Genomic DNA, 19619 nt, shown 5'->3' on the forward strand with positions numbered 1-19619 from the left:
GAGTTGTGAAGTAAAGCCAAAAGCTGTGATTCTATCAGAAATTGTTAAGAGCAGTAATTGGGGTTCGCTACCTAAAAGAACTCTAGGATGTCGATTAGGAAAGTCTAATGTAAATCCTCAAGGTGTTCTGACTGTTGCTGGAATTATTGAACGAGATTATGAAAAAGTTAAGGCAGTGATGAATTCTGATATATCATGGTTTATAAAAGAAGATCGCTTAAGCCAATTTTGGCTTCCTTGCTGTCCTAGAGTAAAATTGTATGCCTATCAGGAAAGAGTACTTGAGAAGTCTGACCACCCTTTAAATCAAGGGGTCTTTTGGAATGCTGTTGTGGGGAAACGAGAGCGCTTACCCCCCACCCCCCACGGTATTAGAGATCGAAGGGGAAATGGTTTTAAACTTTGGATACAGGGTCATTCCTTTAGGTCATTCAGGAGGGCCTAAGACCCTCCCGTGAACTTCCTCTACGTCCAGCATGGAAGGAATGAGTGACGTTAACCAAGAGAGACGATTGCAAGGTTGTAAAATCATACAGTGTAAGAAGCCTGGAGGGCAAAGCGGCTTAATTGAGCCTACAACCTTATTGGTAAACTTGGAGAGAGAAAAAAAAAATGTCTGTTTGGTAAATTACTTAGAGAGCAGCTGAACAAAATTTCTTAAGAAATTTTCCAGTCTTTCAAAGTATGGTACGAAGTTCTCTCAATTTAGCTCTCTTAATTCTCTGAGAGCCGAAAGCCAAGATTCACTTAACAATGGAGGCTATCTAACAAGTAGTTTCACTGGTTCAAGACCTAGCCAGGTAACTGAGACTGCTAGCAGTATTTTAATATTTGCATTGTTAAAACAGAAGGGGGACAAGAGGAATCTCGTGTGTGACAAATTTCATTTGGTGATTTTAACCAAATTTTTTTTCTCCTCACTAAAAGTGCGTGACAAAATGAGGGCAGATAAGCACGTTTTCGATTCGACAGAGAAAATTAATCCTAAGAAATCCGAAGATGATGGAAACCGCGTTTGGGATCCAGGTCCATTCACCTGGAGAAGAGGCTATGCAATCATGTTTTTACAGAAGAAAGCTGTGGGCCTCTCCTTAGAAGGACGCAACCATGTTTGGAGAAAGATGGACAGGGAAGAGATGGAGAAGCCACCCGCTATTCATCATAATTCCTTTTTCAGGTTCATGACTCCCCAGAGAGAGGGGCTATTTGTTTATATTTTTCACAGGCAAAGGAGATAGATAGGTGGATTTCTCTTCTGCCAGCAAGGCCCAGAAGAAAGGAGAGAAGCTGATATGTGACGCGACCCTGTCCTGTTACGGAAGTTATCCAAAACGTCAAGGAGACCTGGCAGATTCCTGAGAATGGCGATCGCTGACTGCTGAGATATTTCTTCCATGGCTGACGCTGTCTAAAGGACACCCTGGGACACTATCAAAACTGAACATTATTTGGCTCTCATCATGGGTTCACGGTGAGATCTCATCTTTATTTTAATCTACATCTCTCAGATAATTAGTGATCACTATTAGCATTTTTACATGTGTTTGTGAGCCACGTGAGTGTCATCTTTGGTGTACTATGTCTTTTGCCCACTTTTGAATTGGATTTTCCCCCTTATTGAGGTGTCACACAATGGTATAGATTTTAGTAATCCGGGCCTTGTGTGTTGTGTCTTTGCTCAAGATTTATTCCCAGTACATCGGGCTCTCATTTTACTCTTTGGGTAAAGTCTTAATGTGTGCAACTTATTTTCAGTAGGTCTCCGTTATCTATTTGGTCTCCCACTTTGTGTGCTTTCCTTTATATTATATTTGGTAGTCTGTGTATGCCCCGCAATAGAACTGTGAGGGTTTTCCCAGTGTTCTCATTGATGATCCTTATAGCTCTGGGGTTTGAACTCATGTCTTTAATCCATCATCTTGAGTTCATTTGCGTGCCTTGGATTAGGGAGGGGTCCTCTGGTACATGGAGATGGACATCCAATTTCTCCAGCCCCATTTGTTGAAGAGGCTGTCACGTAACAATTTCATGGATTCGGTCCTTTGTCAAAGATCACTTGCCTGTATTTGGATGGGTTTATTTCTGTGGGCATTTTTTTTCCCCTGGTGCATTAGTCTATGCATCTATCATTACACCATTACAACCCTGTTTTGACTAATGTGGTTGTCATAGGTGTTGAGGTAGGTAGCGTAAGACTCTCTATGTTGTTCTGTGTAAGGAGTTCTTTGCTTATCCTACGTCTCTCATATCTCCAAATGAAGTCGGTAATTATTTTTTCCATTTCACAAAGAATGACATTGGGATTTGCATCGCAATTGCATTGTATTTATAAAAATCTCTGGGTAGCATTGATATTTTCACACCGATAAGTCATCATATCCATGAACATTGGATGCTTTTGCATTTGTGTAGGTCTCTTGGTTTCTTGTAATAAAGTCACCTAGTTTACTTTGGATAGTCATTTGTTTCTTTAATTAGGTTTCTCACGAAGTAATTCATCTTAGTATAACTTTGATAAGTGGTATTGCTTTTTAATAACTTTTTCAGAGCTCTCCCGACTAGGATGCAGTAATCCAATATATTTTTACTTATTAATCTCACGGGTTTTCCAAAACACCTCCATTCATTCCAGCCATCTTTTTGGAGAATTCGTGTTTCTTTTTACGTATGAAATCACATCATCTATAAATAGTTAGGAGTTTTACTTCATTTTTTTTGGCCCAATTCTTTTCCCTTGATTTTTTTTAATGGCTTAATTCTTTTTTAATTGTTCTGGCTAAGACTTCGAGCCAAAAGAGTAGTGTTACATAAGAGTAGTGATGTGGACAGTCTTGTTTGGTTCTGGTTCTGAAGGGAAATGTTTTCAATATTTTTCTCTTTGCGCATGATTTTGACCTTTATTTCTTAGTATATATGGCTTTAGGCTTTATTATGTTCATGAATTTCTCTCTATTCCTATTTCCCAGACCAGAGTGTTTTTTTTATAACAGAAACGCCTATTGCATATTTTCAAATGCTTTTTCGGTATTTATTGTCATTATCATGACTTCTTATACATTGTCTTTTTCTTTTGTGTATGACATTAATTATTTTTCAAATGTTGAACCAACATTTTTTGTCCCTGATCTGAATCCCACCAGACTATGGTGGAGTGTTTTCCATTAAAAAAAAAGCTCTTGGATTTTATTTGCCAACATTTTACGGAGAAGTTTAGAGTCCATGTTGGTGAGGGATATTGGTCTACAGTGTTCTGTATTTGTGGGGTCTTTGCCTAGTTTCTGGATCAGTGCTACCCTCCATTCATAGAATGTCTTTCCGAGTTTGCTTCCCTTTTCTATATCCGGGGATAGTCTGTGTAGATTTGGTGATAACTCTTCCCTGAATAATTGGTAGAATTCTCCCTTTGAAGCCATCTGGTCCTGGGCTCTTCGTGGTTGGAACTTTCTTCATAACCTATTCTATTTAATATTTTGTTATTGAGCTGTTATTTCTCCATATTTTCTGCATCAATGTGGGTGTATTGTGTATCTCAAGATATCAATCCATTTCTTCTACATTTTCAAAACTACTGGAGTAATCCACATTGAAGCCCAAAATCCGTGATTATTATCAGCAAGTGTTTCAGATCCGCCTTACTTTCAGCAAGTCAGTTTTGTCATCCGCATATGGAAGGTTGTTGATGACCCTTCTTCCAGTCCTGATGCCACATTTTCTTCATATAAGCCAGCGTCTCTGCTGATTTGCTCAGTATACAGATTAATTGACGATGGTGAGAGGATTCAACCATGATGTATACCTTTCAAAATTTAATACACAAAATTAACCATGCAGTATTTTCTTGTTCAGTTCAGAAACGCACAGCTGTCTCAATTAATGGAAAGCTTCCGCATGACAACAACGAAGTGTTGTGGAATTATCGTTCTTCTCAAAACTATCTGTAGTTTTTTTTTTTAATGATCCATATAATCCGAAGGCTTCGCCAGTAGAATTTTGCCCCTGAAAAGCTTTCAATATTGAAACTTGAGGCTTTCACTACTTTTTTCATTTTTTCAGGTTGATAAATGGTGTGCATATTCTTCATGTTGGGCTTTCCGACTCCAGCTATTTGCACATTTCACTCTAGTACTTTAGTTTGTCTTCATATGTTGTCCTTTGAAAGTTTCTGTTCACCTCTTTTGTGTCATCATTTCTTTTTTTAATCTTTATTTATTACATTTTATTAGGTCCTCATACAACTCTTATCACAATGCATACATATACATACATCAATTGTATAAACCACATCCATACATACTTTGCCCTAATCATTTTCAAGGCTTTTGCTCCCCGCTGAAGCCCTTTGCATCAGGTCCTCTTTTATTTTCTCCCTCCCTCCCTGCTCCCCGCTCCCTCACGAGCCCTTGTTAATTTACCGATTGTTATTTTGTCATATCTTACCCTATCCGGAGTCTCCATCCCCCCCCCCCTTCCCTGCCGTCCCTCTCCCGGGGAGGAGGTCACATGTGGATCCCTGTCATCAGTTCCCTCTTTCCAACCCACTGACCCTCCACTCTCCCAACATTGCCCCTCACACCCCTGGTCCTGAAGGTATCATCCATCCTGGATTCCCTGTGCCTCCAGCTCCCATATGCACCAGTGTACAATCTCTGCCCCATCCAGTCCTGCAAGGTAGAATTCGGATCATGGTAGTTGGGGGGAGGAAGCATCCAGGATCTGGGGGAAATCTGTGTTCTTCATCGGTACTACATCACACCCTGACCGACCCATCTCCTCTCCTAAACCCCTCTATGAGGGGATCTCCAGTGGCCGACACATGGGCCTTGGGTCTCCACTCTGCACCTCCCCATTCATTCACTAAGGCATATATATACGTATACACACACACATATTCTTTTTTTTGCATGATGCCTTATACATGGTCCCTTTGTTACCGCGTGATCGTACAGGCTGGTGTGCTTCTTCCTTGTGGGCTTTATTGCTTTTGAGCTTGAGTGTCATCATGTCTTACACACGTTTTAGCTATGGTGTAGTCAAGACTAGGTTAAAGAATCCCTTTTGACATCCACTTTGATATATTTTTTCTGTCTTTTATAATAGTTTTCTCATCTGGCATCATTCCACAGATCATTTGGTCTTCTGTCATTAGTGTTCAATGAATCAAATTTATTCTTGTGAGAAATTTAAATGAGATATATATACCTGTTGTATTTGGACTCTCGTGGGTTTGTTTTATTCTTCTTCAACTTGAATTTGAACATGATCATGAGCAATTGATGCATTACACTCAGCCTCTGCCTTCATTTACAGTGCTGATATTGAGCTTCTCCGTGGTGTCTTTTTAGTCAGTTTGGTTTCTATGCATTCCACCTGGTGAAGCTCATGTGTACAGTCTCAATGTATATTCTTGCAAAAAGGGATTTACAGTGAAATATTTGTAAAAATTTTTTACGTGATCTTCAGCTTTGTTTCTATCACCATGGTCTTATTTTCTAACTACTGTTTCTTCCTCTTTGCTTGAATCATTTTGTTCCTATCGGCAACTATAATCAATGCATGTTGATTCCCTTTTTGATCCATTTCAGACTGAAGAAGATGGTAAAATTCTAGAATTCTGATATTGCTTCATCAATAGCATTAGTAGTTATTGAAATAAATTTGAATACACTTTGTATTAACTGGATTCCCTTAAATCTGTTTCGATATCATCTTATCATTTGCCTGTCAGTTTGTCATACTATAGGGGTGTGTATGTTGCTGTGATGTTGAAAACCATGTAGCTGGTATTTAAAATACAATTAGAGTTACCCAAGATGGACAGTTTTCAGCACAGCTTCCAGACTAAGAACAGACTACAAAGAAGGAATAGCTGTCCATTTATGAGGACTTAGCAACATAATCCATGAACGCTTTATGAAAAAGTGTAATCTACAAAGCACCACGACATTTTAGCGACATCCCTTCTTAAGTCAATACAAATAACAATGATTTTCATTATTTCAATGAGGACAGCAAGATATTTACTATTAACTTACCCATCACACTGAAAGTTTCTCATGTTTCAGACCTAAATTTTGAAGATACTCTAATAAAGTATTTAAAATAAACTATATGAAGCTGAATTTTATAAAGTCTCTGGTCTCCCAAACAGTTCTCTAGCTGACTATGTTTCCCTGGTGCTACTGACATCAGTATTCCTGGCACTCTTTGGGCACCCATGAATAATAAGTACCTTTCCTCTCCCCAGTGTCCTACAGTCAGTCACAGCTCCTGTCCATCACCTCTATCTGAATACATGTGCCAACAACTATAATGTACCAAATGCTAGAGAAATTAGTGAGCTGTGTCATTAATTCTCCATTATATCTGAAAACAAAATGATTCCAGAAAACAGTAACAGAAGGAAAGCTATTTAGGAAGGTTATTAATACTCCCCTTTCCTTCTCACACTCTCCTGAGACATAAGTAAACCACACACAAACACGTTTCACACAAACACATTCATCTTCACGGACTCACAATTCAAAAGAAATCTCAATCAGATATATTTTATATTCGTTTATTTAACAAGTATGAGTATCTACATGGCAGGCAATAATTCTCTGACCTTTTTTAAAAACAGCATTGATCCCTGTTATTGAACTTATTTTCTTCCCGGTCAAACAGGGAAAACAAAACTTGAGAGGTAAATGATTAATATGATTACCAAGTTGTAATAAATCATTTGATCGAAACAAAAATGAACAGAGGTAATTACTGATGTAGAAAGGGAAGGCAACTTTGATGATTAAGACTCATTAGGGACGTGAAGTTTCATATGACAATTGAATGATGAAAATAAACAATTCAGGAGAAGAATTAAAAAAGAATGCTCAGGGAAAAAAGCCCACTTTGCATCTAATGCTTCTATGAAAAATAAGGGTTTGACACACACACACACACACACACACATATATATATATATATATTTTCAAAAGTTAAAACAAAACTATAAGCCTTCAATAACATCCTTGGGTATGCGTGTGTCTATGTATATGTGTGTTTAAGGGCGAGCAATTAAGTTATGTATAAATATTTATAATTAAATATGTGGATAATCTGTGTATGAATTCTTATATGTGGATATGTAGAGAATAGGTGTCCGGATAGATACATGTGCATATGAGTGTTTGGCGGCCACACATACATGTGTGTTGCCAGCATACACTCATATGACATGAGTGTATTGACCCAACAGAATGCTCAAACTGCTGAAGTCCTCAAAGGAACATCCTTAGGTGCACCTGATTCAAGCCATGGTATTTTCCAATTTCCTCATATGCCAGTAAAAGTTGGATATTGAATAATGAAGTGCTAAGAAGAATCGGTGCATTGTAATTGTGGTTCTGGAGAAGAAGATTGAAAGTACCAGGGACTGCTAAAATTCAAACTAACTTGTCTTGGCAGATGTAAGCAAGAGAGTTCCTTAGAATCAGGGATGACAAGACTTTATCTTAAATACGTTGGTCTGTTGGTCTTCCTGTCAGGAGAGATTCGTCCCTGGAGAAGCCCATCATGTGTGCTAAAGTGAAGAGGCAGAGACAAAGAGCAAGTCCTCAACGAGATGAGCTGGCCCACTGGCTGCAACCCTGGGTTGAGACATAGGAACAATCATGAGGAGAGCCCAGGACTGTGCAGTGTTTCCTTCTGTTGTGTGGAGGCCAAGATGGGTCAGAATCCACAACAGCAACATGATTGGATGGAGCATGGTTGCTTGGATATGAGTAGTACATATGCCTATATATGTAGGCATGTGTGTGTGTGTGTGGGGGGAGGTTGTTGTGTGTGTGTGTATCTATGAGAGAGGCCTTTGAAAAATGTAGACTGTAAAGACAAGTATCTTAAATTTTTATCTTAAGGAGTCCTCAAAGTATTTCGTATGCCGACTAGTTTGAGAAGTTCTAAGGGTGAAAAGAACAAATGGGAGATAACACTTTTGAAGGGAGTTGCACTTCTTTCTCCAATATCAGAGGGTGAGAGGAGAAAATGAGCACAAAGATGCACCAAATTGGGGGCTGAGTCGTGGCAAAAGAGGACATGTTCCATCTACTGACTTATATTTTCAATGTGAATTAAGCACTACTATATCATGAGACATAGTGCACACCATAGAAAATGTGTGAATGTTTGATCATAACTTTTTTTAAAATGCTATACATTTATTCTGTTTTCTTCAGTAAATTTCAGGCAAAGATCTCTTCACTATCAGAGTTCACTTAGCTTTGAATTTTATGAGGGAAATGATATTTAAATAAAGAAAAGCAAGTTAGTGGGTTTTTTACTAAAAAAGAGTAATAAAGATAAGGAGCTGTATATTTTGTACCAGAAAGGAATGCAATTAAATACAAACTGATTTGGGAATGAAGTTGACAACCTCTTTTCACATCTGTGATACGTTCCTACCATGGTTTTCTGAATTCTGTCAGTTAACTGATTGCTCACATCCCTCTAGTTTTCTTTCGAGAATACACAGAACATGTGATTATCTTTGACTTACTATAAAATGTCTCCAGTTTATATTTACACACAGAACTGTAGTTTGGACTATGTTATGCACTCAATGAAAATATAGGATTTTTTCCTGATATTGTTCTGAACATATATTATTTAAACTTAGCTAATCACATTAATCATATGTGACAATATCACTAAATGTACATCATGTGTATTAAAACATGTAAATGTGAACAATATGAAATATACATCAAAATAGAAAAAGGAATTTTAAATCAGGCAGCAATAAAAGGATATGCTTATTCAAAGAATTAAGAATATATTATATAATAACATTAATTTCATTATCAATATGTTCATGCCACTCTATAAAATAATTCTATAGTTAGCAATATTATTATTCATATTTTTCTGAACATTACCTGGGAAATTAACTTAGCAAAGCCTAAAAACTAATAACTTCATAGCTGCTTTTTTTGAAACTTATTCTGTCTTCTTTAGATGTCTACATCATCTTATTAGTATCTTATTTCCCAGTACGAATACAAATGCACATAATCTCATGTCAACTTGGAGATTTATCAAAGTACAGGGTGGAGCGTAGCCTTCCAATTATGCCTAATGGTATCTCCTTTTGTGCGTGGCCTCCTACTACGTAGAGATCTGGGAACCGCCTCCTCTCACTCTGGCTTCAGCTTCCTGTTGCCTGACCCTGATGGCTGCAAGACCTCTGGAGATGTGCACACAGCTATTCGATCCACAAGATTTTGTACCCACCAACCTGCGATTCCTGCATTCAGCAACAGTGCATGTGGCTTCATGAGTCTTGAGAAGAACTTATGGACTAGTATTAGACTTACGGACTTCAGTTGGACTGGGTTGGGATGTTTTCCTGATTCACAATTCCTTCTTGATATAAAGCGTTTTCTTACACCTATATGAATGTCACTGGATTTGTTTCTCTAGTCAACCTGGCTTTACACAATATGGTACCTACGGAGTGGAATACTAGAGAAACAAATCATGAAGGCGGAGAGAGGATGCTTGCCTGACCTCTGCTTTCTGATAGTCTCTTCTCTTTGACTAGTTGGAGGTCAAATATAGTCCTGTATTTTACTTGTTCTCTTCTGGGAAGGACATGGAAGTGAAGGTTCTGATGCCCAGAAGTTGTATTTGGTTATTTCTGTCTGAAATTGTAAAAATGAATGTGACAGGTATAATTTTGAGTTCAGGGGGCAAAAATACCCTTTGAACGTCTCTGAGGCCATGCTGGTTAGTCAAACTGGGTGACCAAAGGCCTGGTCCTAGCTTGGTGCCACCAGAGGCCTAAGACCATAATGCATGTGAATGGGACCATTTAGCTCAGAAAGGATTCAATTGGAATGTTTTCAGAATGTGTTTACTATCTGACTGTATTAGGATTACATCGGTCTTTTCTATCTATTTTTATTGCTATAACGCATCATAGAAATGATTCGTGGGAAATATGAATAGAGCATCTGGCCACTGACACCTGTGGACCTCGTTCACAGGGAGTAGAGTTGCAAACAAGAGCAGATTGCCTGGTCTCAAGTTGAAAGAGCTGTGGGAACCTGAGCCTATGACATGACTTAGCACAAGGGGGCTAAGGTGGGTGAGTATTTGTGACAGGGACTCTCGGTCAAAAGTCAAGACAGCCCATAGGCACCTGAGTGAGGCCAAGTGAGGTGGCCCACAACGAGTCGACCAAATGAAGAAAAGATTTTTGAGCTTGTGATTACTTGACCCAGAAAAGGATTATTTGAAAATGACATATGCTACTATGTGCAAGGGGAATTATATGCAATTTATGATAAAGTAATTATACTATCATACAAATGAGATGTGTAATATGACCCATCAATAAGATATATTTTTATATACATTCAACAAAAACTTTATTAGGGTTCTCACTCTGATTTTTTGATTTCTCCATCTTAGAATTCTCTGAGAATTATTTCCTAGGTGCCATACACTTCATTTTCCTTCAAGTCCGCTTGTGGGGGCAGGACCGTCACTCCACCTCTGGACTGTCAGGGATGGCGCAGTCGGCACGGCGGACACAGGTCTGTAGCGCCTCTGCATTTGGAATAGCTGAGGCCATGCGGTAGTTGTATATTTAACATGTAGCAAAACCACCAAGCTATTTTCCACGGTAAATGAAAAACAAAAACAACAGTAACCCAAACCCTAAACCCATTGCCATCAAGTCAGTTCCAACCCAGAGTGGCCCAGTGTACCCTGTGGCACAGGGCAGAGCTGCCCACCTATGGGTTTCCTGAGACTGTGAGTCTGTGTGGAAGTGGACAGCCATGTCTTTCCCCCAGGGAGTGACTCATGGGTTCTGACAGTTGAACTTGAGTTAGCAGCGAGCACCTTAGCCGTGGGACCACTATAAAGGTTCTGGATTTTTTTCCCTGTCTGCTGGCAAACACGTTTTATTTCCTATTGTTGTTGCTTTTCAGTGATTCCCATTCTATTGTTGATCTTGGAACAAGACCCAGTAACAGCCATTCATTCTCCTTAAGTTTATGTACTCGCTGACTCCACGGAAGCGAACTTTTTAGCTTTTCTCTTCCTAAGGATCTTTATATGTCTGTCCTAGTCAGCATGCACGCTGAACTATTGCTCTTCCCAACGGTCCCTGCCTCTGTCTGTTGCTAATGACTCCGGAATTCCTTGATGGCACAGCTGAGTCTTAACCATGGTCAGGCCCTGCGCATTAGCCAGGAGGTCAGCCATTCAAACCCACCAGCCAGCACTCGGGAGAAAGCGGAGGCTCTTTGCGCCAGTAAAGATTCATCATCTTAGAAACCCTATGTAGAGCCACTGTGAGTTAGGACTGACTGAAGGTAGTGGCTCTTTTAATGCTGGGTTTATCGATATTTCTTATAGACCTATCTATCTCAAAGGACATGTTTCCAGTTGACACATGAATGAAACCATACATTTTCTTTTTTAAAAAAGACTTACTTAAAAACAACATAATTATACCATTAACTTATCAAGGAAACGATGTGACGCTCTAGCTCTCTGTACAATTTATACTGTGTAGCATTATATGGTATTTGAGGTGTTATGTTCCACACATCCTAACGTCCTCTGGGTGGGTCAGTATGGCAGTTTCCACCGCATTGTTTGTCTTTGCATTTGATGTTTGCTCTACAAGAACTTTTTGACTGCACATAGTTATTACTGAAGTAATGTTCTCATGAGTGAAACAAATTTACTGAGGTTAACGCTCATGATGTTATGTTCATGTCAAATTGACATGTATCTGTAGAGTTGGGTATACCACACAAAGAATTTCGAGCTTCGAAGGCTTGGGAGAAAATAAATGTGGATTTGTATCCATCTCATTAACTGGATAAAAGTCAGTGGTAGGAGGTCAGTGGCAACCATTTCTGTCATTGTCATTGAGAAAATCTGTGTCAAAAGAATGTGTTCTAGAAACCGAGTGAGAAGAGCCAGCAGCTCATCGGTGATGTGGTGGAAACCAGGTGTTTGTCTGTGCTAACTAAAGACCTCAGCAGTTCTCCCTAGGCCAGGCATGGCCATTACAATCACAGGTGTGTGGCTTTGACAAATCCGTCCATTTTTCTCTATTTAGAGAAGCAAGCCTGGTAGCCCAGTTACTAACTCCACGATCTGTAGTTTGCACCCCCAACCTGTCCGTGGGAGAAAGACACGCCAGCAGCCTCTTCCATCCAGACCAGAGCCCCAGACACCCAGCCTTCGGCTCCACTGCAGAGGCCCGGTGCCAAATCAAGGTGACCACAGGGGGCCTGGCTTCCCCCAGCTCAGAATGTGCTGATTTCCTATGAGCTAGAGCAGGAGGCAGGCCGACACCTTTGGAGAGGGCTACACACGCACGCGGCCACTGCAGAGGGTCAGCCTCGAGGGACAGTGACACAGATGCAATGTGTCCAGGTTGCCACTGCTTCCCGCGGTGGGGGAGGCTTTTTGTGGCCCCAGTACTGTCCCCATGACATCAGGACTCGGGTCTAAGGCTTGCCCCTCCCAACTGAGGTGGGCGGTGCCACCTTTCACAGTAAGAGCCAGGATCCCATTGGGGGAAATGTAGCCTAAGGAGAGACCGAGACGTGAACAAAAGGCCTTCCCTGACAGGGTAATCATCACCAGGGGGTTTATGATCGCAAATGCCAGCGACATTTAAAAATAAATTATAACCCATCCACAGACATGCATGCAGTTCTGCTTCTGAACGCTTTTTAATAAAATGGAAAAATACTCACGGAAGTATCATGTCACAAGAAAAATGAGACGCAACACTGCATATGCCACAGAGATATCTATAAGGTTTATTTGGACACGAAAACAGAATCAAAGACCCAATTAGCGGAGTTTTAGAAGCAGGCTTTATTGAGAAGCTTGCGGGTGGGCTCAGCAACTCATGGTATTGAGCTATTGAAGCTGCGCACCGGGAAGAAATCCTGGTGGCGTTTTTATGCCCACTGCTGGCAGGCATAACTGGGGAGGATCATAGCTGGGGAGGATCTACGCACACAGGTGCTTCAGAAGGGAGAAGGTTGTTAATCTTATCTGTATGTCAGGGACGGGTGGAGTGACTATATCTTCAGAAAACATTCTGGCTTTGGGATGAGCTGCTGGTTCCAGGAATTTGGGGTTGAGCAGGGGAGGGGAGGTCAGTTAGGGGTCTGTCTTGAGAGCTAAGATGGAGGTGTAGGACTCAAAATGGAGTCTGTTGTGCCAAGACTGGACAATATCTATCTTGGGGAGAGGGGCAGGACGTGGAACTAAGTACAGTCCGCAGTCAATGTGGCGAAAGGTGTCCAGTGAGCAGAGACCAAACTGGGGACATAGGGGGACAAGACTTTCCTGTCCTCAGAAGAACCCCCCCCCCCGCACCACCCCCACAGCGACAGAACTTTTGTTTGAAAATATGCAATGCTCAAGATGTAGGAAACCTGAGAGTCGGCCTATAGGGTACTGACTGCTGTCTATTCATTTTACTAGCTTTCCCCCAATTTTTAAATTGGGGGTGAAAAATTATATACCTGTTGTAGGGGATAAAAGGGACCCCACATTCAAAAAGAACTTATGGAGACACACTTACTAAGTCTTAAACAGGACAGAGACAAATCATATAGATGAGGGAGACAGTCAGCACAAGGCCCAAATGGTGGCCAAGATTCCCAGAAACTCGGCTACTTAAATAGGACATGGAGAAACCTGTCCGTCAGTCACGATGGTGGCAGATGAAGACACTGCAGCTGTGGGCAGGAGCAAGCTTTCAGGGAAGGGGCTGCACGGGGACAGTAAACCCCTGCAGTTGGATGGCACATGGTTGGTTCAGGACCCTCCACCTAAGGCAGGTAGACTGGGGCTCATGCCTATGTGGCACTCAAACGTGCTGCCATTGAGGAGGAAACACCATCTAATTAATAGCGACCTTATAGAATAGCTAGGACTACCCTGCGGGTTTCCGGGGCTCTAAATCTAAACAGGAGCAGAAAGAAACTCTCATCTTTCTCCCTAAGAGCAGGTCGTGCGTCTGAACTGCGGACTGTTCAGTTAGCATACTTCGCTGAAATCGTGTCATCCCCAGTCTCATCAAGGACAAACGCAGGCAAGTCCCCTTCCCTGTCACAGGCAGGACTACAGAAGGAAGGGCGGAGATTAGGGAGAGATTCACTGTTGCAGATTAGAAAAGTTTACATAATTGGATCAGACCCCCCCCACCCCCCACCCTGATCGGAGGAGTATGACTCTTAGTGCCCCAGTTCCCATCAGGGGCACACCAGGCACGTTCCTGAGAGCGAGGCTGCCCCTGAGTGGCCGGTCACGTGCGGCACAGCAAACTCTCTGCGCCAGAGAGCAAAGTGTTTTTACATTGCTTGTTAGAATGAACTCCGTGGCCGTGAGAGGTCAACGGTCAGAACTTAAGGGCACCGGAACCTAGCGGAGACGCAGATGGATTTCCGGCTCCTCCGCCCTTAACCTGCGGCCCGCCACAAACCGAGCGCTCGGAACATCAGCTCTCAGACGGTGCAGCACCGGGGTCCGTGGAAATGGGAGCCTCCACACCAGGCTTTGAGTCCTGGGAGGTAAGGGGTCCTCACTACGTGGGTGATGTGGGCGGACTGTCACAGGGAAGCCGCTTCACAAGACGGGACTGAGGAAAAGTGAGCCTATTTATGGAGGAATCACAAGACTCTCGTTGCCACTGAGTTGATTCCGACTGACAACGACCCTACAGGACAGGGGAGAGCTGCCCCTGTGGGTCTCCGAGACGGTGACTGTTTACGGGAGTAGAGAGCCCCATCTTTCTTGGGAAGAGTGGCTGGTGCTTTCAAACTGCTGATCTTGTAGTTCGTGGCCCTAGGTGTAACCATTGCACCACCAGGGCTCCTAGTACCTAGGAAGACCAACCTGACTGTGTCCACTCGCTTCTTCCAGCTATGAGAGAAACCAAACCCACAGCCAACTAGCAGATCCTAAGTCACAGTGACCCTACGGGACCCAGCAGAACTGGGCTCTCGGGGTTTCCAAGGCTAGACTGCTTGACAGGAGCAGACAGCCTCATCTTTCTCCCGAGGAGCAGCTGGTGGGTTCGTACCTGCAACTCTGTGGTCAGCTGCTCAATGTGAGACCCACTGTGACACCAAGGCTCCCTGAGCGATGAATTTGGAGCCTTTGGCAGTCAGGACATTGGGCGAAGGGGTCTTCAGGAGCAATCTGGCCCATGTGATAAGCCTTCTGGTTCTGATTGTCCTTTTGGCTTAGAGGTGAGCTTCCCCTCCGACCGCAGGTCTTGTCAGCTGGGTTCTGCCCTGCAGGTGGAGATAGTTGAAGGTTGACTTCTAATTGGAAATAGCAGAGCTGTATCCATTCATCAGGAGGACTGAGGGGACTGCAGGATTGAAACAGGAGGAGAGCAAAGGACGGGGAGCTGCAGCCAAGTGCTTTGGAGCAGCGTGGCCTTGTGCCGTCTCCAAAGACCCACGCAAGGCACCTGGTCTCTGTGGACTCTGAATTCCTCATTTTCAACGCACATAACAGCCAACCACGTTACGTGACTGGCAGAGGGGAGGGTGCCTGTGCTTTGGTTTCCCCTGGTGATTCTCATGGCAAACAAACACCAAAACATATGGCTGTTTCTTAGGGGACTGCAAGGTGCCGAGGGAAGTGGGCTGGTCATCTCCCATGGTTCGACTTTTCCTAACTCCCTTTTCTCACTGTGCCAAGGGGCTTCAGTGGGGACCCAAGGCAAACATCCCTGTCCCCCTGCCCAGCTTTGTGATCTAGCGCAGGCACATGCTATTTTCTCACAGTGCAGGCTTTCAAGAAGTCCAGATCCAGGGTGCTGGCTCTCAGGGAATGTCCTTGTCCCTTCCCAGCTGTGTCCCCAGGAGTGGTATCCATCTGCTTGCTTGTTATTGTTTGTTCTCGGGACCTTACACAAGATTGCTTTAAACCGCACCTGATACAAATCCTGCCTCCTTACTATGATAAAGGAACCCTACTCTCCAAGCGGACTCATGGCACAGGTTACATAGGATTTGGTAACACTTGCTTTAGGGTACACAGCTCCATCCGGAACACACACACATAGCCTTTAGACAGTGAGTTTCTGTTAATCAGTTGCCAGCTGGGGTGCCCTTTGCTTCATCCCAGCCATTTTGCACCTCCTTCCCCCTCTCTCAACCCCCGCTGTACACCCCCCCCCCCCCGGCACACACACACACACCGGTGAACATTTGCCTTATCTGGAGACATAGCTGTGGTCACAACTAGGGGAGAGTGCTGCTGGCATTTAGTGGCCCAGGCCTGCAGGACAGCCCGTGCCACAGAGTGATCCACCGCAGACATCCTCAGTGCCCACTCCAGGTACAGAACCCGCACCAGACACGGTGTGGGTGGCCCCATGGGAAGGGCAGGGCAGCCTTCACACGCCCTCTCTGGGAGGTAGTCCCGCACCTACACGCCCACACACCTGGGCAAGCGGTGGCCAAAACTGTAGTAAAAACCATCAGAAAGGACTCTGTGGCATTTTGTCTCCCTGTTTTCCATCTTCAGAAGTTTTTCTTTAAGGCTTTTACAGCTCACCACCACCACACCGAGGGACCTACTTCCCACGGACTGTGGCAAGGCCTTGTCACGTTCATGGTGCCCATCAAGGAGGGCTCCCTTTTCATGGGTGCTCTTCAGATCCCCGGAGCACACAGAAGTGTGCCTACTGGTAGAACCTGCCATCAGTGCTCAGCCAAGACCTGTCCCCTCAGCTGCCTGGGTGCAGGTGGTCACACTGCCTGCCCTCCCTGCAGTCCCTGAGCAAAGCCGACTGTTTGACCAAAATTACCCGCCAGCCAGGTCTGTAGCGCTCTGCTGAGTGTGGAGCTTGCCTTTCCTCCTGATGGTGAACAGCCATGCCTCCTGCTCCGCCCAGCGAGTCGGCTCTCCCCCTCCCCCCTCAGTGGGCTGCTGCCCTCTGAAGGTCTTGTAGAGCAGGGGGCCTCCTGGACCCAGTGCCAGAAGGGGGCCGTCTGAACCAATGTGAGGCCATTGACCCGCAAGGTTCCTTCTAAGTGTACCATGCCCCGGCTAGAGAAAGCCCGTGAGCTGGATGCGTGTTTTGTTTTAGCTGAAAATGGAATCCATAATTACACTGTTTATCTGCTTTGTTTCCCTAATGAGGGCACTGTGGGAGCGCATTTCTGCTGGCTGATCACAAAGGTTTCATCTGGTGGAAGCTGCACAGAGAGAGGAGCTGGCTGGCCCCTACCTGTGAAAGGGGGTGCCTTTGCTAAGACGGAAGGGGGGGTTCACCTAAGAGTGATCCACTCAAGTGTCTGCTCTGCATGACAGCGAGCCCCGTTGGTGCTTCTGCTCTGGGACATTTTTGCTAAGGGAAAGTAAAAGAAATGTTGCATGGACACTCCCCTGAGTGCTCTCCTCACAAGGCTCTCGCTCCAGGCCTCCTTGTGGTCAGTCAGGTGTTTCACAGTGGTGAGGAAGGTGCTGGGCTGGAATGGCCCAGGCCCATGGCAGGCACTGCCACTCAGAGCGCAAGGCAACTCCGGGGCAGTGTCTTCAGTTCTCTGAGCCTTGGTGTCTGTCCGTAGCGTGGGGGTCCTGGCTAGGTCTTGCTCTGTGCGTGATGCTGATGACTGACCATGAAAGGCATTTGGTCCACAGTAGGTGCTTCGTGGAGTGAGACCATGGGGGTACATCAGGATGCTGGCCAAAATGTGGGAGATTCGGGTATGTCCAGGGGTGCCTCAGAAACACGGGCCTCAAAACAGGCACTGAAAACCTGATGGAGCAGAGCTCGCATCTGGTTCCCCGGACTCAGAACCAACCTGAGGGCCCCTGGCTGTAAGTGCTTCCTATGCAAATGGACATGGTGGTCACAACAGGGACCTTCTGAGCCACTCCAGGAGGAGTATGTCTGTTGTCGCAGCCCCCATTTCCACTCCAGGGTAAAACAGGAATCGGCCCAGCCGAACCCCATGTTCCCCCTGCACCTGTGCTCGTCGAGAGGCAGGCAGTGGATCTGGCACGGCCGTGAGTTGAAGCAGTGCCCACACTCTTGCTGGCTGCCTTCCTTGTTGGCGTCAAGTCCCATAGATGCACTGGCATGGCCGGCACCGACCTCGCGTTTCCCACAGCGCTCCAGACCAAGGAAGGGCTTTGTGGGAAGCCACGCTGTGTAGATGCGAGGTGACCGGCCACAGCTTGATCTGAAAGTTCATGTGTCTTCCCAAAGGACAGCAGGGAGGGCACGGGGTCCTTTCAGTATTCCCTCCCAGCACTGTGATTCAGGGACGGACGTCAGTTCTTCTTTGGCCTTCCTTATTCAATGTCCGAATTTCGAATGTGTGGGGTGATTGAAAAGGCCACTGTTCAGGTCAGGTGCACCTTAGTCCTCAAAGCACCGGCGTCCCTGCTTCTCGACACTTTAAAGAGGTGTTGCACAAAAGTTAGGTGTGCCCTCCTCCCCCAAACCATTTTATTAGGAGCAGTATTGTACAATTGCTACCCCAATAAGTTTCAAAGCATGTCCTTCCTTTCTTGAACTCCTTGCTATCAGCACCCTTTTACCCCCATCCCAAGGAACATTTATTATAATTACTATCTCTAGAGATTCTTCATTCCTGGGTTTCATATACCAGAACACAGAAAAATGCTTTAAAAATATTCAAAAAGGCTACCCACATGAAAAAATACATAAAAATAAACTCCAATATGAAAAAACCCCAGAAAATATTGAGAGCCCAATCAAGGCCAGTTGTCTCAGAGGTGAGGTCAAATGACAAGGCTTTAACCCTTCAAGTCAGGTTTGACATTTTAATCTACCACAGTTTTCCCTCCAACACTCTGCTTGGTACCCAGTTTATTCCTGTCCCTCCATTAGGGGAGGCTTATTCCCTGTGTAGATCTCACATGTATCTCGGGCTTCCACTGTCATCTGCAGCCTTCTGCACACCAGCATCTCAGTGTTGTTGGAACTCTGATCGTAGTCCCTCTCGGGCTCTGGATGGCACAGCTTGTGATCCTCAGGGCACAGATGCTCAGTGCAACGCAGTGTGTCCTTTGAGCTCTGCACTGCTGTTTCCTTGCACATGGGTTGTGGATCCAAGCAAGAGGAAATCTTGGTCAATCCTGCTTTTGCTCCGCTTATGCCTCAGTCTTGACTGTCTTTGCAGTGCCCTTTGACTTATTGAGGTCCGATGGTCTATATGTCATCCCACCGCTCCTCAGTCCTCAGGTCTTCTCTCATTAGTGTTCAGGGCGTCACGTCTGTTCTGAAGTGTTCTCAAGGGCATAGTTTGGATCTGTGGACTTGGTTTCCTTCAGCCTGACCTTACACTGATCCACGGTCGGGCCTGGCCACCTTAGTTGGCTGCTGATAGCGAGCTTCCCCATTGTCTCTTCCCCCGACGTGGTCTATAGGACATCTCTCTGTTCCCTCTGGAGAAGTCCTCATATATTGTTAAAAGTATATCTTCTAGGAGCAAGTCATTGGTTCTTGCAAAATCCTGTCACCAACTCAAGCTTCACTTCTATCACCAAGGCCATATTTTCCAACTACTGTCCCTTCCTCCTTGTTTCTAACGCTTGCGTTC

At 44.3% G+C, this 19619-nt stretch overlaps 1 long non-coding RNA gene across 4 annotated transcripts in view; it reads left to right on the plus strand.

The window, feature by feature from the left end:
* Window positions 1-19619, plus strand: part of LOC142431574 (uncharacterized) — an 85570-nt gene that overhangs the window by 22836 nt on the left and 43115 nt on the right. For all 4 annotated transcript variants that reach the window (XR_012780844.1, XR_012780847.1, XR_012780846.1 and 1 more), the window contains exon 8: window positions 928-1471. This is a non-coding gene — a long non-coding RNA (uncharacterized LOC142431574). The remainder of the gene's footprint in view (window positions 1-927; window positions 1472-19619) is intronic.

Source organism: Tenrec ecaudatus, chromosome 18, assembly GCF_050624435.1.
Source record: "Tenrec ecaudatus isolate mTenEca1 chromosome 18, mTenEca1.hap1, whole genome shotgun sequence".
In the NCBI taxonomy this organism is placed as follows: domain Eukaryota; kingdom Metazoa; phylum Chordata; class Mammalia; order Afrosoricida; family Tenrecidae; genus Tenrec; species Tenrec ecaudatus.